This window comes from Aythya fuligula, chromosome 7 (assembly GCF_009819795.1).
Source record: "Aythya fuligula isolate bAytFul2 chromosome 7, bAytFul2.pri, whole genome shotgun sequence".
In the NCBI taxonomy this organism is placed as follows: Eukaryota; Metazoa; Chordata; class Aves; order Anseriformes; family Anatidae; genus Aythya; species Aythya fuligula.
This window is the reverse complement of record NC_045565.1, coordinates 29,871,159-29,896,389: the sequence shown is the minus strand read 5'-3', so window position 1 is coordinate 29,896,389 and position 25,231 is coordinate 29,871,159. Positions and strand designations below refer to the sequence as shown.

At 34.2% G+C, this 25,231-nt stretch overlaps 1 protein-coding gene across 4 annotated transcripts in view; it reads right to left on the bottom strand.

Moving 5' to 3' along the window:
- ATRNL1 (attractin like 1) overlaps nt 1-25,231 on the bottom strand; it is a 491,394-nt gene that overhangs the window by 195,298 nt on the left and 270,865 nt on the right. The gene's annotated exons all lie outside the window — the stretch shown is intronic.

The window sequence follows — 25,231 nt, the reverse complement described above, 5'->3', positions numbered from 1 at the left end:
AGCTATGATACATCATTAGCTGCAGTAGCACTCATGTATCACTACAATGAACTTTTTATCAGCATATTGTAATAATTTAATGTAGCCTTAAACTTATAAAATGTCTTCAGGAAAAAAAAGAGAACATCAAATTCTGTTTGGATTCCTTAAAAATATATTGATATGTATGAATTTTTGATCCATCTAAAGTGACAAAAGTATTAATGATTTTAACAGCTTCTCAGCCAGAGCGCTTCAAAAAACATAATGAAGTACACTGAGTTTGATCTTAGAAGACAAAGAAATTTCAGAATTGATTTTTTTCATACTACCAGTAATCTAGATATTTTTAATGTTTCACCATCAATAGATTAGCCAACATATGAGTTCAATCTTTAATTCCTTGACAGGAAAAGAATTCTTTGTTGCTTGCGTAACTGCTGTAGAAAAGGACTCTACCCTAATAGCACCACTGAAGTTGTAAGAATATAACACATATTGAAACAAAGAAAATGCTGTTAAAAATGGATATTTGCCATTCTTTAGCCAGCAGAGTGTTAGCAAACTATGACATCATTTTGCATTATACAGAGAGTTGCTAGGAGAAAATCATACATTGAAATCAAAGACACTAAGCACAGAAAACCAAGAATTCAAACTGAGGACAAATAGCAAAAGTCCGTGTGAAAGTAGGTAAAAAGCTCAGAGACCTAGTGTTAGAATAGTGAGATGGGCAAGAGGAACAGAGTGAAAGCACAGGCCTGATTGAGGCCATGATAAGCTCCGAGTGGCTCTGATGGTACAAGCTTGTTTAACACGAAGAACAGAAGTGCAATTCATACGCCTGAATAAGCCAGCTAATCTTGTTAGGATATGCATTCATGTAAAATTAGTCTCTGCATCTCTGTCTGAAAAAAAGCACTTAGACCTTTTTAATTTTTATAGCCTATGGCAGTAAACGATTGTAATCATTTAGCAATCAGAGTCTTTGCTATCAAATCTGTTCTTAAGGCTGCTGCAGTCCCCACTTCCAACCCAACAATGGTCAAACTGAACTCATTTGTTTTGACTCCCTATGTGCTATGGGTCACATTACTGGAATACATTTCTGTATCAAAGCTTCCTGACAGAGATCTAACACACACGCTGTGTCAGCTGCAGTTCTGTCCATTGCATAAGAAAAGCCTGATAAACACTGGCAACGTGGAAAGCCTACTGCCTGAAGTAGCAACGTGATCACATAATTATTGGCCACGTTCTCTTGACCTTTCTATTGCTAGTTCAGGGCCTTGTCTTATGATTATTCAATGATTCTGTTATAAAAGACTTCAGTACAAATTACACATTTTAAATAAAAACATTTATTCAACAGCAGAGTGTGTCACCGCAACTTAAAATAAAATCTATCTGGGGAATGTAAGTGTTATTACTGCAGTAGTTATGCTGCTGGGCTTTTGTAGATTATCTGGCCCATGAGATTTCAGCAATGGGGTCAAAAAAAAGTAAGCAGCTGAGTAAGCAAAATCTACCTTAAGTTTTCATAGCAACTTAAAAGTAGCCATAGTGAAACAAACTAAAGTCTTCCATAATTTCATTAAACTGGGTTACTCTGCATACTTGCAGGTATGAAATAAATTATACTACTCATTCGAACAGAGGATACTTCCTAACAGGAATCAAACAAATTGCAAACAGAAATCTGTATTAATCCAAGTGTTATAACCGCTCTTCTGTATACTGACTGTGGATGCTAAGAGGCAGATAATTAGGATAAGCAGGTTAATATCTCAACTATATTAAATGAGCACATTAATACAATGTAAATTTCCACCAATATTTCAGAGACAATTTTCTTAACATATATACAATTTCTGGATTAAAAACCAGAGAGTTTGACGGGCGTCTCTAACAGCATCGATCCCAGTGGAAAGACAGGACAAACTCTGTCCAAGGATGTCAATGAGAAGATGCCTCGATGAATCAGGGAGGCCAATATTCCAACACAGTTGAATGATATGACTTGTTTATTGAATAGCTACAGTTTCTTTGTCTAGCCCCACTGCACTGAACCATGCTTCCTTATCCTTTACCCCACCTTTGTTAACCTGTGCCAATATCTCTCTATTATCTTAAAGATCTGATCAGAGAACAGTAACACAAAGTCAGTCTCCCTTAAATCCAAATGAATCCATCCTCAATAGTTCCATTTGGTAGTTGTCTTCAGGCTGCCCTTGAACTTTTGACTCTTTTCTACTGTTTGTTGAGGAAAATTTTAACAAATGTAAAATTGCTGCACTGAGAGAGGAAGAGACAATAATCTGAGGCTCCAAACATTTAGAAAAATCTGTCTGCATGGCAAATGAAAGTATGATCAATAACAGAGAGAAAGAGAGAGAGAAACACATTATACAAACATATTGAGAAATATTCCAGATGTCAGCAACACTGAGCATCAGACGTCAGATAACAACAAATGCAAGAGTATGTGCACACTTTGATGTTCAGCTCTACTTTTGGGTTGAAGGTTGTTATGATTCTCTTTTAGCAAATATTTGACAATATGAATTTGAATATTGTGCTTTTTCCAATAGTATTTTGCTTGTGACATAAAAAGCTAGCTAAGTTAATATTGGACATTTCCTCACAAGAATTTATTCACAAGGGTAATGTTGAGCTGAATGTTCCTGAATCCATAGAATCATCACAATAATGTTTTATGGGAGAAAAAAAATCAATAGACCATATACTGAAAAATAGTTTTATAGAAAATATAAATCTGTTAAAAAAGGACAGGTGAAAATCACACACACAAAAAAAAAAAAAAAAAAAAAAAAAAAAAAAAAAAAAAAAGGACAGTATTTGGGTAAGAAAATCCAATGAATTTATGTTGCACCTTAAATGTATGCCAGTTTACTCAGCAATTTGATTTAATTGCAAATTCCTTCTGATCTTTCAGAAAGATAAGAGATGTCCCAGATGAATAAGCAGGAGGATGTCGTAGAACCTTGATATATGCAAGGAAATCACAGCAGCAAGTTAAACTTTCTGTAGAGGCTTTGATGCTGACAATGCCTTTCAGCAAACAACTACTGAGACCACCAAGGAAATGCAAGCTAAAACCAATTCACAGCATTTGAAGCCCCAAAGTAATGCCTCCATTATGATGCGATGACATGTGGCTTTTAGTATGTACTTCCGTTAAAAACAGATTAAGAATCTTTGTTTATACTAATGGAAAGTACCCAAGTTACAACAGAAATGATTCTATCCCATTCAGTGTCCCCTCTACTTACTCCAAGTGAAAACACTATAAATGCAGAAAGTCATTGCAGTGTACACTGTAAGACAGATTTTAACCCAAAATCTTCCCCCTGCCCACTCCCCCTTCAGGAATATTTATTCTACCGAGTCACAATATACTGTCTAAGTAAGATCCTGCTACTCAGACAAATGTTAAAAAGTGTAATACAAAAATGACATTAAAGCAGCAGAACTACTGAAGCCTTGTTTCCTTTAGATTTGTGGATTTTGTCTGCTGACTCCACTTTCTTTCAATCATACGGATATCAATTTTCCTCGTTTTCTCTTTGTCAGTCTAGTCCTTCCCTCAAATGAGAGTGCTAGGATGGGTCTCAGTCCTCTACTCAGCCACTGATTTTTCTGTAGAACTTACTTATCTTTAAGATTTCTCCTTTTTTGTCCAGTATGTGTGACATTGGCCAATGGATTACAAATTTTAGGAGGATACAGAGACTAAAGATCATCTCTGTTTCCTTAGGCATAAAATTCATGAGAACATTCTCTGAAGTCATACATTAGATATTATTCCTTGAAGTAGTCACAGTTCCTCTCATCAGTGATATTCCAGAGTTGGTCATTTAGAGTGACAGGGAACTCCATGAAGTTTATACTGGCCCTGACAGCCTGAGCAGTGATACCAGCTCACGTCTGCTGAACAGCAAAGGTCTGAACTGACAGACCCTGACCCCTACCGCTACTGTGCTGCAGAAAGCTACAAGACAGCTGGAACAAGCTACCAGCACATAAAAGACTCTCAGTATAAATCAGGTGTTTTGTGCAAAAAGACCATTTTTTTGGCTCTGTGAATGGAAATCTCTCTACTAGTGTATCTAGTAGATGCACATACTGCAAATGATCTATGGAAATCATAGAATGGAAACCTTTAATTAATTCTAAATACATATAATATTAACATTTGATATTTAGCACATGAAACACATTCATTCAACAATGTGTGTCCTAATCTCACTGGCATTTGTTGCTCAAAAGGAGTAGAATTTCCAGATTTTAACCAGAAGAAACACCAGTGTGCTCAACTTTCTGCCACCAGCACTCTTCTGCCTGTCTGGATTTATCAAACAATGCAAGCTGGTAGCAATATTCCACATATGTTCACTTTGTGTAATCCTCAAAAAACAAAGGAGCTCAGATTTGTTAACAAAGTGAATGTAATTCCCGCATAGACCATTTGCAGTATTTCTTCTTTCTGGGTAGTAACAGGAAATGCTGGCTTTGCTTCCAGAGTTTTGTCTATCTTTAGTAAAATCATAATTAGAGTCTTATTTTTTTTGTATATTTAAAGCATGTTTTTGATCATAAAAAACATAGCAAATAGCAAAAGCAATATTCCCAGTACAAGAATATAGATTCACAGTGATATATTAATCCTCAGCTTTTCTCAGAGACAATAAAATTATATTCTAGGATAAACTGACATACTGTGGGGACTTAAATCTCTATACTGTGTATGTCTCTAAAAACAAGAGGTACTACAAGTTGTGCTGTTTCAAAACACATGAAATGTGTTGTACAGAAAGAAGACAATTACTTCTGTTCATGACACTACTAATAAAAAATAAATTACAGACTTGTTCTGGTGAAATTAAGGTTGGCTGAGTATACACTACGGCCACTAAAAGAACAACAGCAACACAGAGACAGCCACAGCAGCATATGCCAGCTGGGGAGAGATGCAGATGTGAGAACGCACATGTGTGAGTGGAGTGTGAAAGAATTGGCAAAGCATCTTGGCTGTGAGTGAATATAGCTCGATTCCCCAAAAATATAACTGCATAGGCTTGCTTTACCTAGCACTGAGGGGAAAAAAAAAAAAAAAAAAAAAAAAAAAAAAAAAAAAAAGTGGCTGCCTCTATAAGAATTCAAATAACATATAAAATGTAACTGTCACCATCCATGAGCAAACAGTGCAAGTGTGTATTTAGCTACGAGCAAATAGAATTTATCAGCAAGTTTTCAACTACAATATATTGGAAAATATGCCCTTTTGTGTAATATAGAAAAAGTGAATCACAAGTTTGGAAGAGAAAAATCAAAGCAACCTAATTGGAAATAGCAACCATCATATCCTAGCAGATGGCCAGGTGGCAATATAATGCTTTGTTAACTTTGTAATAAGGGCACACAACATTTTTGCCTTTCTAATCACCTGAAAACCACAACCTTATCTTCACAAGCTCCAAACTTAAGAGTTATTTATATATCAGTGCTCATCTGTTGGATAGATCTGTTCTTATTCACACACACTGCTTGTTAAGATACATTTTATGAAACTTAGATGATGACACTTTGTTCAGCTATAATAAAGGTACAGAGAGTACTGTAAGAGTTAGTGTCCTGCCTAACAATGAATAATGTGATCATTTTCAATGATGTCAATGTTCTGTTTTTATAGTGTTGTTACTACCGCATTGTATGTGAAATATGTGAAATGTCTGGTATTGATGAGGTGATAAGGACATCAAAGGTGACAAGGACATAAGTTCAGATAATGGGGCAGAATCCAGCTCTCACTGAAGTCACCAGGACATTATACATTTATTTTAATGAATTTTGGACCAGAAGTATGATACATAATTCTCTGCTATGAAAATGTCAAACAAACTTGGTTCAGTTGTGAGCAATTGATAAGAGAAACTGAGTATACAGACATGAACACTGATTGCAAAGCAAATTCACAGGGAACATTGGTTGAATATCTTTGCTGCCTTTGATGTCTCATTTTAAAGACAAACAGGTCTTTAGTTTTCAGGGATATCAAGCTTTGAAGGTTTCAAGACCTGTTTAAAACTATTCATTTTTTAAAAGACACAACCTAAAATATTATCTGACACAGATTAAGTCTCTTTCCCTGTACTAAAACAAAAATGTCAGTTAGTGATAAGCATAAAATGTTAAGTACCTGAAAAAAGGCAAAACAAAACAAAACAAAACAAAACAAAAAATACTGAAAGTTGTGAAATATGTAACAAATATCCATTGATTTCATTCTAATGTTTAAAATTAGAAGAAACACATGCCGAAAGTAATACAGAATAGCATGAAATAGTGCTTCGGGTATTAAAGTGTTGGCTGCACTGGTAACTATCATTCGGACTTTTTTAAAGATGCCATATTATTAAAAATAAAATAAGGGGGGGAGGGGGCTCCATGGTGCGTTGTAGAATCATTCTGAACTTCTGCATGACCAAATAAAAGTTCTCTATCAAAGATACACCCCCCCAAAAAAAGTTAAAGCAAGACCAGTGCGCATTATTGTCTTTTCTTTATATAACATACAACAAAATAAATTCACTTTATAAAGACTGGTAATCATGTCAAATACATAAAATGGATAGGATGTGTATGGCTATAGTCATGGATAGATGTAATTTAAAAGGACATCCTAAATTTTATATATATTTTTAAATTACATTGATAAGCTTAATTGTTATTCTACAATGGCAGAATTTGCCACAGATGTTCTGATACAAAATTGTATTTGGTATCTCTTCTCCCAAAATTCATTAAAAAATGGTAAAAACACACACAAAAATGAAAAGGGTATTAATAAAGTTAAAGCAACAAATAGCAAAGTTAAAATCTAATATGAAGAGGGAGCTGACTCTTTCCTAAGTTATTGCACGTTTATTGGATATAACATGCGGTGAAATAGAATCAACCTTGACAGTAAATTCAGAATACAAGCCGGTTTTAGATCTTAATACACTTTTCAAAAAACAAAACAAAACAAAAAAGCTTATGGAACAGAGAATGCTCTGAGGGTAAGCGTGTAAAAGAATTGATATTGTAGTCCTCTATTTACGATGTCACCTAACATAGGCAGGCAATATCCACAAAAACCAAACTCTTTCGGCAGTTCTTACCACTGAGGAACAGGCTAAAATTTTTATGGGTGGTTATGGATATTTTTACAGTCCCTCAGCACACTTTTTTTTTTTTTTGGGGGGAGGGGGGGTGCAAAAGGCTTATTTTATATTTTTAACAATTGAGAACAATACCTACATCTGTATATACAGAGATACAGAGTAAAGCAGTTATGGTGAGAAACTTAAATCACATTACTCTTATGCCACTTTCTATAATGCAGGGTAATTCCTACGATCTAACTTCAAGAATATAAGTCAAGTTTCAGGCACTTGGCTCCTTAGCAGAAAGAGGAATGCTACTGCAGAAAGCAATGCAAGCCTCCTGCCAATCTCAGCTGGCCTCTTATATTTGCAAATGCAATCTTTCTATGTGTAGGATAGTCACCGAGACAAACCGGCAGATAAATTTATATATTCAAGTGGCTTAAACTGCAGAAGCAAATAAATAGGCAAAAATACATGGGTAACAAACTATAAATTTATCCTTAACATCAAAAAAATTATGTGAAGAGGGCTTTCTGCATATTCTCCTTCACCTCCAAAATGAGAGTGGAGTACACATACACAAGTATGCATTGACTTAAATGAAATAATCTTAGCTTGCTAGCTGCGTCTAAAATTTATGTGAAGAGACTGCAACTGTTTTTTCTTATTTAAGCCATGTATTAGTTTGCTTTATTAATTCCTGCATTACTTCACATTCCGCTTTATATACCAATAACGAGGAGATGACTTTTTAAATTAAAAGCATTAATAAAATGCTGCTTGTAGATATTTTTAAATTACAAAAATGTCAAATGTAAATAACCATCTGGGGATCTGAATTCAGACAGTTTCCAGCAAGTGAAAGATTTCTGGAGAATTAAAGGTTTAATCCTTTACAGATCCGCTGATCGATACTTTATGATGTTTGCACTATATTGATATCTGATACCTTTTTAGATAGCTTATGCTTTTAAGTTATTTGTATCCCTGTTACAAAATAACATAATGGATATTACTGTACAAGTCCTTTCCTACTGGAACTTATTTGTATTCCCTTTCACGACCACGCTTAGAGTAGATACCAATCCATGGCCTGCCAATCTGCGTAGCGTAAATCATACTTGGAAATACCATTTGTTGTGGCCATACTCGCCACTTTGGTTGATCGCTGTGGCTGAGGAGAGCCCTAAATGTACACATTTAGAGAGGTTCATAGACCTTAGCTTCCCATTTCCCTTTCTGCATTTGCCCTGGGAAGTGGAACAAGTGCCCTCCCAGCACAAGACATCAATACTACACTGCAGCATCCTCTGTCCTTTGCTACACCAAGTTGTGCTGTCCCTTCTGTCCTCTTAAGCCTTTTGTATGGTAATTTTCACACTCAAGAGGTAGTTTAATCTGTAATGATTATTATATACCAACAGTGTACTCAGGCAAAAGCGGTGCTTTCTCTAAAGAGCTGTCAATCTAGAAAAATCCTTTTGACAATTGAGTTCAAGTATAACAGCCAAAAGGCAGAGGCCTAACCTTTTAGAAGTGCCAATTTAAACAAAAACACAACACAGCTGAGATGTGTTTCATAAGAGCATATTCAAGTATCGACAAAATAGAACTAAAGAAATATAACAATGAGCAACATAAAGGAGAAACTGGTGTATGTGATGTGAGAGGGAAAGAAATCAGGGGAAATCAAAGGTAACAAGTATATAATCAAAATCAGTAGGACAATGGAAGAAAGATACAAGTTGAATTACATGCTTATTAAAACTTCTCCCCTTGTTTTCTGTCAGAATAATACTAGAAGAAAATGAATATAACTGAAGAAGTTTGTCACTTACTTGGAGAGGCTTCTCATGAAATAGCTTGCCCATAGCTATTTTTTTCTTCTGGAAACTCTCTGAATAAAGGGCAGATAAAGTGTGCATTTGTATATTTCCATAGCAAAATACTATGTGCAATTCAGTTACAGTTAAACATGAAAGAACTGTTGTTATAGCATGATGATACAAATAAAAAAAGATTTCTAGAGAAAACTAGTGTTATTTTTGAAGAAAAAAAGAAATAGAGAAAGAATTGAAAACTTACGCTCTTCCTTTGGTATAAAATCCTAGCAATGACTTTCAGGCTGTGTTAGCATCCTGAGGGCATTCGAGGCCCTGTCCCAGCCTGCTGGATGGATTTGGACCACGTTTTAGCCTTGTTTCCATCCCAGTGCCTGCCTGGTCTCCCTGGGTGGCCCCTGGGCCTAGCTCATTGCTGGGGCCACCGATGGACCCCACTTCCAGCACCCAGCCCTGCTGCACCGGGCCCAGCCACTGTGGGTTGCTGCCAGGTGGGTGAGGGCCCTGCTCAGGCTGGGGTCACCCGGGCTCCTGGCTGGCTTTCCTGATGGGCACCACCTGTGGCTCCTTGTCAGGGAGCCAATTGCTCTTCATTTGATTATACCAATGCATTTTTTTTTCTGGAACACTCTTTACCTGAAACTTCAGAGAAGGCCCAGCCATGCCTAACTTGCCATCAAAGGCATTTCCCATGAAGCACTAAACACTGAACTTGTATAAGGGACAGATGTAAACATCACTTGACAAAGCACCACAACCACCACAGTATATGTTCCTGGATATATCTCGCCTGTTCCATTGTCTAACTGATTAATCACACAAAACTCAGAACAACTGTCCTCAGCCTTTTTTATCTTCAAGGTTGCTGCTTCTCTTTCAGAAGAACATGAATGTTCCAAGAGCTTGCCTGTGCTCTCCAGCCATTGTGCATGCTCTGGCAAAGCACACGAAGGTAATAGAATTAAGGGCATACCTTTAAGCATGAACATTAAGGCAGCAACACAGCTTTTTCCTCCTGGGAGAATGACATTAGGTACTGGTATCATGGAAAGAAATTAAATGCAGAATTTGTTTTTCTTAATACTGCTTTATTTTTGTTCCTGTTAATTACAAAACTACATCAAAACTGAAAGCCACTCCGTAAACAACGACTTTCCACTTTGAATAAAAGTATGATTATAAACTCCCTACGACTGCAGGAACATGTATTTTTTCCATATCTAACCACTGGGTCCAAATGTATATAGCTACATAGTCTCTTTAGAACCTCACACACACATAACAATGACCTGCTGTCAGACACGATTGTACTTGAATTTGCACAAGTTACTTCATTGTTATCACAATTGGCAGCCATTCAACATCAAAGGCACCTTCACTTAGGATTCAACAAACACTTGTCTTGAAGAAGAAACTCTACAAGTACATTAATGAGATGTATTAAATATTCCTAACAGCTAGAATGTGAATGAAACTCTCTAGAAATTCAGAAAATTGTTAATTATTATCAAAAGCACATAAGCACCACTTGACAAACTTTTATGTGAGCATGGAGGGCAGTGTCACAGAGTAATTGTTTTGACCCAAAACATTATTCTAATTTAACCATACTAAAAAAGAAAAAAAACAAACCTCTTTATCATTTGATTCACTGCTTTTCATAAACAAATTTACTTTCTTACCTTCTCCCTTTGTTCCTTTAATTACTAGATTAATTGTTTTAAGAAAGTATGAAGATCAAAAGCCAATTTTATGGCACTTTGAGGTGTGAAAATCAAAGTCAGTTGTAAATAAAAAATGATAAAAATATCTTTTTGCCCTGGAAAAAAAAAAAAAAAAAAAAAGATTTTTTTTTTCCTCTTTAAGATAAGATTAGAGCTTTGGAAAAGGTGCAAACTACAAACTGTATGGGATTCTTCAAAGCGATCACAGCCACCTGATGAAAAGCATAGCAGAAGTAGGTACAAAACAGCTACAATTTGAAGCCACCATGCGCATTTTACCATATTGCAGCAGTTGGCTATCCTAATCTTCAAAGCCTAGAAGGTTTATACACAATATTATTGTTGGGCATAACACTATCTAGATTATGATAACCCACATAATTTTAAAAGGGAAGTTTTAACACCACTAAATCAATAGGAAATATGTTAACAACTTCTATGGGGTTTCCCTTCGAGCAATAAAGATCTATTCAGAACTTTAGTTTATTTCCTTAGACAACTAGAAGAAGCATTAATGAGCATATTCCTTATTTGCTTATTACTGATTTCTGCCATGGCAAACTAAGGAATGATGTACACTTTCTGCTCAACATAATATAGCCTACCTCATCCCACACAGCAAGTTCTTAATTTGGAAACCTGAATACCTGTAGATTGAAAATCTTTTCTTTTTCTTTTTTTTTTTCTTTTTTTTTTGGGGGGGGGGGGGGGGGGGGGGGAAGAAAAAAAAAAACTGCCCTGAGTAAAACAGGGAAAAGTTCCACATGGGCATCAATGGGTGAACCAAGTCAATGTTTTTCATGTGAAATGTATAAAATGTAATTGATTTATCACAAGTACCACTAACATATCTTTGATAGACTACAGTTTCAACCGAACATTTCAACTGGTTGGTAGCAGTCCAGTAAATACTGCTTTTGAAATTAGTTGCATCCCAAACTGCTAACAAAGGACCAATTTCTATTGAGGGAATAAGCCTAGAAGAAGCAGAACTTCTGGTCAGAGAAACATCTTGTAAACACTTACACTACCTTCTCACCTGGAGGATGCTGAGAAAATAGAATGAAAGTGCTGCAGGACAACTGGTAGCCTGAGGCTATCCATACATGTATGGTGAGAAAAGCAAAGCCAGTATTTTGCTAGGTACTGCAGCTCATGGAAAGAAACAAGAATAGGAAAAGAATTGAAAACAAAACAAATCAACAATACCTCCCTTAATCTTAGAGTGAGAAATTCAATGAACTATGAATATCTGTATTAGATATCTGAATATCTGTATGAATACTGCAGGACTGAGCAGTAAATGGGCACTTATAGAACTTAGAAATTGGGATACAATGAAAAATTAAAGACAATGCTCAGAATGGTAGCAGAAATAGCATCTTGTAAAATATTTGGATTAGAGAAAGATCTTCCAAAGATGGTGGAAACTTTTGAAATTTATGGCATCAGACTGGCCTGTGTGAGATGCTAACAAAATAGAGGGATAAAAACTCTTTGTAAGGCATAGTGACGAATGACAACTTTATACTGAAAGTAAATTTTTGACTGTATCAACCACTAGAAAAAAAAAACTATTTACTACTGAGATCATAGAATGGTTTGTATTTTGCTAGTGATATAACTAATTCACTTTATTTCTTTATACTATAAATCTGTATAAATCTATACTTGCATCTTCCAAAAAAGGTGTTTGGTAATAGCACCTATGGTATAATATTATTTCCAATTAATAATGGTCTTGTAAGACATAAAAAAAAAATGTTTATTCATTTACTATTTGTTTGCATTTTGAATGTTAAAACAAATTAACACAACTTAATAAAGCAATAATTTAGTTTGCATCACACCATGCTTGATTCAAATTTTCTGCCTAAAACATTAACCACTTTTCATGCGCAAACAACATGGAAAAACTAATCACATATTCCAACACTGATGATGTCCCAAACACTATATTTCAACAGCATAAATGTCCTAAATTAATGTAATATTCATTTTAATTAGATTTTGTATTTCAAAGCATTTTTGCTCAAATCCTATGATTTTATGTAATTTGTATCAATGATTCATAATATAATTAAAGCCAAAAGTTATATGTAAATTAATAATTACATAAAGGAAGAACATATGCTTAAATTATGTTAGCTTCATGTTATCAAACAAGATACCATTCTGAAAGCAGTGGAAATACAATATATTGTCCATCTACAAGATAGATAAATCATCTGCCACAGATCATCTGCCACAGATATAGGAATGCCAGCATAATGGCTCACAAAGTTGCTGTATTTCTCTACCTTTGGTAGGAATTCTATACATGTGCTGAGCAGTGCTGTTGTAAAAAATGTGTACGTGTATTTTAAAGATTGGTGAAACTGGTTCAGATGAATCAAAAACAGAATAATTACAAGATGTATGTGAAAACAATAACAAACAAAAACAGTGAAACAAAAAATAAACTTGCTCAATTTTTGCTCTGTACAGGGTAATCAATTTTAATCCCAAATAATTTACTTTGCTTTGCTTGCCACTCATACACAGATGCCAGTAAAATTACATGATGGAAGGGTTGTGAGGTCTAGAACAATTAGTTCAGCTCAAATCAAGAAACCTAAACAAACAGTAGTAAAAGTGTTAAAAAAAAAAATCACAATGTGGTTCGATCAGTCACTCAGATGGACATCATGGATATGAACTTAAGTAGTGTAAAATGTAAGGGTCATGGCTAGTTCTGATGCTAATTTTCCAGTATTTGAAATTTGGAAAGTATTAACCATGGTATGCAACATCAATAACATCAAAGATCACATTTATGCATAAGAGATTTATCAGAAATAAAGCTGCCACTTGAAATGGAAAAACAAGCGAACTTGTGGGTAATTTGTCTTTATCAATATTTGAGACACAGTTTTGCAATGAAAGTATAAACAACAAATTCATTTACATTTTAAAATAGTCTTTAATGAGGAAGTGCAAGTATTATTACAGCACTTGCCATCACTTTCAATGTTTCATAGTTGTTCTCTTTCAAGGACCTGTGAGATGATTAGTCATGCTGAGTACCAAAACATAAAATCCAAAAACAGTCCAGAAACGTGAGTTTACTTGAATTGAACATAGATTGTGCTACATAGATACATAGATATACATAGATATTACATGCTGCTTTAATTTCGTATCACTGAATAGTAAGCACACTAAATAAAAATACCACTATGTAAAAAATGCCTTTACCTGAATTCAATATGCAGTGTGATTTTTTTTAATCATAAAAACATATTGTTGAAAAAGACTTTATGAGACATTAACCACTCTCCAAAGACATAGCTGCCATATAATTCCTGTCCTACTTCCTGTCCTACCTTATTCTTAAAATCTATCAATTACAGAGTTTCCAGAATCTCCAAGACAATCAATTCCAGTGGTACACTACCTTTATCAATGCAACTTTTTTTTTTTTTTTTTTTTTTTAAATCATGTCATCTGAATGCTCATTGCTGCAACACAGGCACTTCACTTCTTGTCCTCTCTATGACAGATATGGCAAATGCATCATTCCATTCCCTACCTTCAAGGTTGTTACCACTTCTCTCCATCTTGTTCTTTTACACTGTGCAACTACAGCAGACAGACAATTGCTATCCTTTGGAATTTTCCAAATACTTTCTAACATTTTTGAAGTGGAACGTCAAAACTGGACTTGGTGGTCAAGTCAAGGCCACACTACTACTCAGGAGATATGATTTTTTTTCTTTTTTTTTTTTTTTTTTTTTTCCAACCAGGTTGCTGTTGCCTCACGTTCAGCTTGTGAACCTTTCTTTCTAAGCCACTGATGAGTTCTGAAGAACTGTAGCACAGTCAGCTTGTTCCTCATAAAGATGATTGCTTCTACCAAGTAAAAAAGCTTGCATCCACTGGTACAGATATTCTCATGAATTCTTAGATTATTTTGAACTAATCCTGCCTACAACACTCTTGTGACCCACCTTCTAGCATCTACAAATTTAATTGATATAATCTCTATTTGTTTAACTCGGGTCATAAATAAAAACACTGACAAATTCTAGAGCTAGGACAAATCTCTGAGGTTAACCTGTAGTTAATGACTCATTTTACTGACAGTGGACATCTAAGTACGCTTTTCTGACCAATTTTTCACCCACTCCACAGCTATCATGTGATAGACTTGTAAAACTGTTTATGATCCCCGACTGTACAAACCTGAGATACTTTCCCCTCCTCTCAAAAGGACCTAGCAATGCCTACCTTAGATGAAATGCCTTTTTTTTTTTTTTTTTTTTTTCCTTTCACCTTTATAGATGCTTACAAACAGTTCAGGTTTTGTTCAAGGATGTTTCTGGCAATTTACTGTCCATAATTCTCTGGCTTCTATTTTCCTCCCTTTCTACAGAAATGATTTATGCTCATTGTTTTCCACGAGCTTACAGTATAGTGGATGCTCTAACCAGAGGTGAAACCTGAACATTTCACACATGGTTGATTTAGTCATTAACAACATTAACAGTGCAGACTTCCTTTCCATCTGAATAGGAAAGAGGACAAGTTCAGGAATATTGCTAACAGATACCGTTAAGCCAAAATGTGGTGTGTCTGATACTTCTGTACATGTACCTTGGCAGAGCGTTTTTGTAATGTGCTCCCACTGTATTCTGGAAATATTTTGACTTAACTTTGCAAGGGCATAAATGACTGTGGTAGGTAAAAAGTATAATCACTATCGTACATCATTACTATACTCAGAAAGCATAAAACCATAAGAAATGGGTGATTGGTTTTAGTTAAGCTGAATATGAAACATGAGATGCTTCATATTTTCATAATGTATTTTATCATATTATGCAATATGTAATAAATACAACACTTTAAACTAACAGACTGTACTTACTTCACAACATGTTTGTATCTCTGATTAGTAGCAATGTACCCAAACAACAATTAAGAAGTCAATTCAGTGTCCAGTTCACTTACTTTTCCTGCCTAAATGGACCAATGCCTAAATAAATTGCTTAGGCATAATTAGGATTATTGGAGAATAAAGCAAAACAGAATAGGCTCCCCAAATAATAGCAACAGTGTCTGTAAAGAAAAAACATATGAAGAAGACCTGTACAGATGGGGAAACTGATGGCCTAGCCAGTGAAGCAATCTGCACAAGGGCATCTCTAAGACCAGTAAAAAAAAAATCACAAGAGTCTTCCAAACCCAAAATTCTGAGTGGGACATGCCTCTCTGCCTGCCTCCTCCAGGAGTATTTCTGACTGTGGCTGTACAAATATAAATGACTAAAACTACAGCTATTTAGATATGATAAATCTAATTAACTGCGAGTCAAAATGTATTTGGAGCACAGAAAGACAAAAAAAAGTTCAACCCACAGGGTTTATTGTGGTTTCATTTTTGTTAATTACATGTGGTTTAATTGATTGGTAAAGCAGTCTAGAGTAATTTACTGATGTTACAATTTAACTGCCTGTAATATTGCATTCAATCCAATAAATTCCAACCAAAAAATCAAATTGTATTCTATTTTCCCGAAATGACTTGTGCATAAATTGAACAGCATGGATAAAAATAATGATCCGTTCAAATATTCATATTCCCTATAGAACTTTTGCTACTATACAACTGCCCTAAAATAACATTACATTAATTTTAATTAAATTTTGCATTTCAAAGCATTCTTTCCACACATAGTATGTTTTTGTGTGACTTTTGTCAATACTTGAAAGATGAAAGGAAAGCCAAAGGTTATATGTTAATTATTAATTATCTGTTGAAAATAAATATAATAAGTTTAGTTTATATGAGGTTACATTAACTCTCTACTATTGTTTGTGAACTGCTGGAGCAATAAAAACTATAGGTCCAGGAAGGATAGGCATCATGTCATTATAGCCTTGAGAAAGAATAATTACACTACATTTTTGTAGATGGTATTGTACATTCATGGTGTGTACTAAAGACATTTCAGCCTAAGATTCCAGTGTCTGTATTAAGAGGTTGCTAAAGAAATATGCATATATATGTTGATTTTGTCACCATGTGCCCACAATGGTTTGTTCAAAGCGACAACACCAAGGAATGTCATATTTAAAAAAAAAAAAAAAAAAAAAAAAAAAAAAAAAGCACAGAAGCATAGAGTTTGTGATAGCAACCGTATTGACATTCACAGCCATGATGAGATTCTGATTAAAGCACAGGCACTGAAAAAGTAAGCTGGTGAAGTTAACAAAAAATTTCCAGTTCCATTGATCATTGTAATCCCTTTGCAATGAAATATATTAAAGCTCAGACCTTAACATGAAGCTATCAACATAGAAGAAACCTTAAAAACATGTTCTGAAGACACTAAAGAGAGAAATTAGGATTGTGTATATTATCAGTAGTAATTGTAAGAAAGACAAAGGACAATACAGTTATTTTAGAAGGCATGTACTACCCATGCTGACTAAAGTGAAATGCAAATATTTTGGAATAGAGTGAGACACAATATTAATCCCTCTTTACTGCTATTCAATTGCACACATACAGAAATGTATCTAAAACTCTGAAAAAATTACATATTTGATATATTTACAGAGAGCAGTTGGAATTTTGTTTAAGCAGATTTTACTTTGTGAAAGAGCACCAGTACTACTGATATCAGCTGTCTACAGACCAGCTAACAAACATTTCAGACATTACAAGCAATCAGAAGTATTGTTACCACGAATTAATATATATATTTTTAGAAAGATTAATATTTAACTGTAAATAAACAGAACTTTAAATAAAAAGGAGTAGCAGTGGGAAAGAGATAGGATCTATGCATCTCTCATTGGTTTGGACATTGAGTTGCCTCCCTGCTCTTGGAGGAAATATCCTGACTTCTGTTTGCTTCGTGCATCCCATATCTTTGGTGAGTCACCTGAGCCAAAGATGCTCAATCAGTGCCACCAAAATAGCTCCCACTCTGACAAAAGTTGAAGAGGAACTACAACTTCATTTGTACTTCCCTTGGAGTGCCATTACAAACCTTTTCACTCTCCCTTCACAACAGAGTTCTTCCAAGTTTTGTTTTTGTTGTTTGCTCCTAAATCCACCCATTTCTTACAGGGCTTTGTTTGTGTTTTAATAGGGACAAAAAATAAGCATGATACTGCAAACACAGAGGAAATATAAATGTATAGAATGGTCTCCCAACCTTGGGCCAACATTCAACACCTGCTCTTTTTTTTTTGTTAGGAGACAATAATGAGTCATCTATTTTGGGGCAATCCTCTTTATTTACAAAGAATGTATTTACCATCCCATTTCCTTTAACACTGTGGAAACAACTCTAGATGACTTTTCTTCTCAAAAATTCAAAAGAAGCTCTCTGGCTTCTTCCCAGGACCTTACTTCAGACTGCCTTTCTCACTGTCTGCTGCTTTTTGCTTACAGGTAGTTTACTGAAAAGTCTCCTAATGCTCTTATGTTTGCAACTAGTCCCATGGAAACCTCTCAGATCATACAGCTTAACAGCTCCTTAGGCTCTGCCAAGTGGCTGGTTGCCTCAGGCAGTTGTTTTCATTTTGTTCATGTCCCTCTTTCTCTTAAATGATTTTAATTTTTTACTTCCTGTTAACTTGAAAGCATAAACTCATCACTGATAAGATTTAACCAGGTCTGTGATAGATAGCAGGTATTAATATAGTCCATTATAATATATATATAAGTGTATACCTATATTTTTCAGGTAATGAAAAATATATGCTCCAGCAGCATTTTATTCTAATCCTTAGAAATTTGAATTTTGATAATAGACTCTAGTGAATACCAATTCAACTGTTAAAGTACTGCTGTCATCACTAATAACTATATCCAAATTTTCTTCTATACGTGCACCCAGGAATTATACATAATGAAGTTAATTTATTTTGATTATTGTCTCTTGGGATCCTTCAGGCTAACTATACTATGCAAACGTGAAAAGGAACATTGGTTATTATGTATTAATAACAACAATTTCTTCTCCTGGTCATACCTAGATATAATTAAAACACCCGTATAGTTTATGCTTTGCAGCATTTAAGGTTGTTTCTGTTGTTGAGTCGTGTAGCACTTCTGACATCTGGGTCATTAGTTGTCCAGAATGCATGTGTATTGGAATACACTTGAGCTCTTTTTTGGAGCAAATCTGCTGATTCCCCAAGACCAAACTGGTAATTTTGCTAGTATAGTTCATTTCCTCCAGTCTATATAACACTCTAACACTATTGCAACAGACCTGTGCCCTCATGTGCCATGCCTTCAAAGTACAAGGGAAACAGAACATCATAACCATGCAGGGTCCAAATAACACCAGTCGCTTCTCTACAGTCAGGTCATGGTGAATTCATCCCGAAGACCATAATTCAAAACCAGAATCGACACAAGACACCTACAATTACTTCCTGGGATGGATGTCTTTGGCAGAAGATACATGAACTTCAACAACTAAGATGTCCTTCAAACTCAGCCCCTAGTCTTATATGATAGTTGTTCACAAAAGCCTCCTAGAACTGTACATTTTATTAAGATATCTATGTTAGATCAACTTTGTGTAGCTCACCCCAAAATAAGCCTTTCCAATTAGTGAGTCTGCCACTAGTACCATTTCACATTTTTCTATCTAGTGAATAAATATGATTTGAGCAGAGCTATTATTGGAATTAATCAGGTAATAATCACTTATTTTTATTAAGTGACAGTATTATAATTACAACCTCAATTTTAAAAAATTAAAGATTAACTCTCACTAAATAAAGGCAATTTGACTCACTGGATCCTTTATATAGTCAGTCTCCCACAACTAAATCACAGTGTAAAGATGAACACTACAAGAATTGGGTGGGATGAGCTGCTTTTGTGTCTCTCAAAAGTGATTGCAGAGTGAGTCCTGAGGCAAGAGCTAGTGCCAGCTAACGAGGCATATCACTTGAAAGGTTCATTCAGAGAGGAACCTAAATTTTAGGTTGGAAAGAATGCAGAAAAAGTCAGCCTAAAATAAATGCCCCAGTTGTCCTCAGTAAAACTACAACCTCAGTTGAAATAAACAGTCATAGCTCTATTGATTTCAGAAGAGCTTGAGCAATATAACAAATTGAGATTTTAGTCCTATGAATAGCTTCTTTGACTTCAGAAGGATTGCTCACAGCCTATGACTAAGTACATATAGATGTGTAAGATATTTGCTAAGCAACAGACAAGAAGCTACCAAAAAAGAAAAGTGATCTGTGAGGTTACCTTTGAAACACAAAGCATATAATCCTGTAGACACCTACATGCATGCATAAAATTACACATCGGGATACTTTAATTATATATAAGAATATTTTCTTGTTTTCTTTATAGGACCACCTATCTTTGGTGGTCCCTTACCCACATTAAAACATATAGATGAACCAAAGTATTCCTTTTGCTCCTTTGCTTCATGTTCAAGAACACACTGTGTTCTATGTGTATTAATATTCCTAAGCTAAACATATTGCACTTCATAAGCAATATTAAATACACCAAAAGCCATTATTGCACTTAATAAAAGGAAGACTTTAAAAATGCAAGTGACCTTACAATATAAAGTAAAACAGTTCTAGCTGGAATTCACATATTGTCTGCATTCATTAGTACTACTGACATAACTGAACTTTCCTGTTCTTATTAGGGTTACCATAGAAATGAGCATAGAGCTGTTACATGAATTGTTACTGTTATTAAGAAGTATTCTATTTCAGCATCATTTGTGTGTTTTTAAGAATCTTTGAATATTCAAGACAATAAAACTACCTTGATATTAAAATTAAGGCTAGAAATGACTTTTTTTAAAAAACAAACAAACAAACAAACAAAATTATCTTATTTAATAAAATGAAGCAATAAGTTGTGTGGCACCCACACACTGTATAAAGCAAGTTTTCTGTATAATTCCATGTTTTTATGCTTGTATATGCTATTCTTTCAGACAGGCAAATGGTGCACAGCTGACTGTATAATGAAATGCTATATATAAATATGAAAATTCTAATAAAGGAATGATATTAACCTTTAAAGTTAGGCAAGCATTTTACACATATAATACCATGCTTTCAAACATTTTTACATAAATGTGCAATCGTGCATTACTTCCTCATTTCTCAAGAGACTTACAGTGTATTACAAGAGCAAATAAGATTCCAAGTCTTATTTTTAAGATATATAAGAATTTTCTGTTGTGTAATTATAATAATATGTAAAAAAAAAAAAAAAAAAATTTTTATAAGAAAAAATATAAAACTGCATTTTAACTAATTGTCTGATCTAATATACACAAATAGGACACGTCCTACAAACATATTTTGTGTTTGTTGGGGAGGAGGGAACGGAAAGAGGACATCTGTATGTTTATCAGTGATTGCATGTCTCTGGATTAATGACAACAAACCCTTAAAACATCTGGCTCAATGCACAGTTTATGGTGTATCTTATCAGCAGCTGCTTTACCTTATGAAAGACAAATATTTGCTATAATACCTCAGATAGAAGATGTGAGGTTTACAATCCCATGTATGAGCTCTATTAATGAGCTCATACATGTGTTTTTCTATGTAAAACTACACTCAGTGTAGTTTTTCTGAGAGCAAAAAGAAAACGCTGATAATGAGAAATTGCTTTGGATTCAAATTTCATCTGTAGTGTGATGTCTTTCAGTCAAAAGTAGTTCAAGGGACAAAGCCACTATGAAAACTGGCAGGCAACCCGTCAAGCTTTTCTGTACAATGTTCTATAAACAGATTCTCCTGCAACAATTCTCAGCAGAAGACTGAACAAACACTTTAAATATGAAACATGCAGAGACAACAAATAACATTATCTTCAATTTTCTTATTTGGTAAATCTGGGTGATACAACTTTTCTGTGTCTGTGTGTATGTCTAAAGGAAAACAGGGTCAGACTGAAACTTCACAGATGGGCTCCTGGGTATAGAATGCAAGAGGTCTAACAAATCTTTTGGGAAGAAAATGACAAGTCTTACTTTTTCATCCACTGAACTAACAAGTGCAATTTCACAGAAAAAAAAAAAAAAAAAAAAAGTACTGCTAGAAAGATTTGTGAGTCTTTGGAAGAAAAGAAGGATGAGCAATTAAAACCTAGAATACATATCTGATCTTTTTATGCCATTAGTTTAGACTGTTCTAAAAATACTTTGCTACTCCTGAACTTGAAATACTTAGGGACTCCTTCAATTTATTTGACAAATATTTCTCACCTTCTGTCTACTTCTACATGAATTTCCAGGCTTGCCTGCAAATTTTATCCTGCTTTATAAGTAGGAACTTAAGTTTGGTACATAAGAATGTTCCCATTCCTCTGATTTGTTTCTCAAGAAAGATAGTGCCATAAGAAAAATGCTTGGGAAATCAGCTTATAAAATTTTGTGCTATTCCCTCGAAGGATCAAGCTCTCTCAGATGAGCAATATTTCACTATCCTACTTCTTAAAAACACTGTCCTTTCTTAAAAACATTTTTAAAATATCACTGATCCATGAGAGGGATGGGTAGAGGAATGTGTCAAGGGATGCCAGGCAGGAGGTTGTTCATGTTCTTCTGCAATGTTTCATTGATCTTTTTAGAACCATGAAATAAAATAATGATACTTCCCATTTTCTTTCAATGCACAAGGTGAATAACTTTGATGGTAGAAGGTGGGAGAGAGAGTTTGTCTGTTCTTTCTTACTCTTTCAGAAGGCAGGAATGAAGAACAGAAACTCAGCCAGGAGTTAAAGTATAAATTCAGATGTTCAAAAGATAAAGTACATCTTACAAGGCAGCAATTTAAGCAGGAAAAAGCTGAGAAGCAAAATTTTATTATGAATGGGAAAAAAAAAAAAAAAAACTTCAAGTACATGGCTTATGCAAAAATGATCTCAGCTAATTAAATTGAAAGAAAAAATAGACGTGGGAAAAAGGAAGTTAAATTCAGTGTTAACAAACATCTACTAAAGTTCTTTGGGAAACAATTTTATTTTATTTTTTCATAGACATATAGTAATGTCATATGTAATAAAGACTAAATTCAAATGAACTGCTAAGATTTTGTCAGTACTCTGAGCAGCAGAATGTAAATCTTCACTCAATGGGCAACAAATTAGGAAAGAAATTAGAGATAAAAATTCTAAATTCATAGAAAATTGAGACATTCCCACAACACAATGGGAACAACTTGTTCTTGCTTTGTATTGGACTGATGCTATGCTACATTCAGTTTGGAAACAGTAATGACCAAGTTTAGTCAAGCATTAAAGCCAGAAGGCAAAACACAACACAATTTTTCAACTAAACATATAAGTCTACCAAAACTTAAACATATTTGCTTACATCAACCGCGATAAAATTCACTACTAAAAGATCACAAGAACTGGATAATAAGATTCTACTTCTCTAGGGGAAAGCAGACTGAGGTGAACAATAAATGGGGAGTTCTTGATTAATAGATATTAATAGCTATTAACAGCATTTTCCATATTTGTTTGCGTTTCTTTTATATTTAATGTCTCAATGGAGTTTGTGTCCATATTGAAGGAAACATCTAAAGAATCAATATTCCTGTCTTTCAAGGACTAAAATAGAAGAAAACCTCATCAGCCGAAAACAGTGAGTTTTAAAAGTAGTAGGTACTTCAGGATTCTTTTCAATAATAGATGGCCTTCTACTTGTGTGTTACTCGGACAATTTATTCACACTTCACTCCACAGCCTTAGAAGAAATCCTACCTACAAAAACGTCTGCTGATCTAGATTAAAGGAAACCATTATATGGAGAGTTATCAAACAAATATTATCTGACATGAACTACTGCTGATGTGCTACAGTGGATTGAAAATACAGACCATTTGCTTAAACATTTATGAACATAATGCTACCGATATGTAGGCACCTTTTCTTATCTCCTTTAAAATATGAGGAAATACATACTCAAGACATTTTAAAATCAAACAAGGAACATTTCTGAATTAGAGACAACCAAGTTCGTCTGGTTATATTTGAGGAAAAATAAAGATCAGCACTCAAGTATGGACATCTGAGAGTTTTAATCCAATTCCAAAGTATTTCTTTCTATTTTGCTCTTCCAAAGAAACCGATTTACACCTATACTGTGTTTATTAGCTTGTATGAATTTTCATAAAGCCTTAGAAATACTTTTTATAATATCAGGAAAATAAAACTTGGAAATATTTTTAAAAAATTTTCACAACGATGTGTTCTTTACAAGATGATGCCTACAGAATAAATTAAAAATGTAAATTTTCAAACATCTAGAAGAGTAACCATGGAAATAAGAGTAGACACCCTTAACCTGTAAATTTGTATGTTCATATTTATTCTTAAACATGTCAATAACACAACCTGATTAACATGAGAAATTATATCAAAGAATTGCTGCATTCCATCTCAACACACTGTTGCACTGGACTATTAATGAGTTGAGTATTGAGACAAATTCCAATAAAATATTAATAAATTGAACTGAATATTGTAGTTTAAGGTAAATTTCATCTACACTTTGCAAACAATAATAAATATATGAGCATTTGTCCTTAGACGTAGAACATGCTTTATGTTATTAATCTGAAAAAAATAAAAATAAATAATTACTATAACATATGTCTTTCTTTGTAGCACCAGTTTAAAGCTAAGACTGAGCATTAGTGCACTATAATTTCAGTGAAGGAAAATTGTAAGTGCTAGTTACCTGGCTCTTTTGCTATAGCAATATATACTAAAGCATATATAAATTCACTGTAGATCTACAGTAAAAAAAAATAAAAATAATAATAATAAAAAAAAGGTATTTAAACATTCATAGTGCCAGTATACTAGGAAAAACTTATTTATTAGAGAAAGACTCAGCTTTTATTTATTTATTTCTTTGGATTATACTACCACTAAGCAAGTATTTTTTCCAAAAATCATCAAGAATAGAAGCTTCAAAGGAAAATATCTGTCTAAAAATATCTATTGTATTTATGAGAATAAAATGAATTATAACAAGTATATGTCAGCTGAATCTTGCCATATACATGTAGCAATATACATAACCTAAATTTAACCTCATCTAAGTCTAATCATTTGTTAAACAGATGAGAACAAATATTTGGGCCAAATTTTCCAACACAGCTATAACTATACACACTATAATAATATAATAATAATATGGTTTATGTGTGAATATTTATTGAAGAGGTTTAATTGTGCTATGGTTTTAATGACAAAACTACTGATGTCAATAGAACTAGAATTTTGTTTTGAAATTAAAAAAAAAAAAAAAAGATGAAAATGACAAAAAAATATAAGTATAAACTCTTTGCAAAGAGAACTTTCTCCTACTATACATTTCAATAACTTTTTATAATGACACAGCAAAGTAACAGCACCAAATAACGTCCCGGGAAAGTTTGAGATACTGCACTCCAATCCTGTGTTCAATCAACTTACCAACGTAGCATTTTGAGAC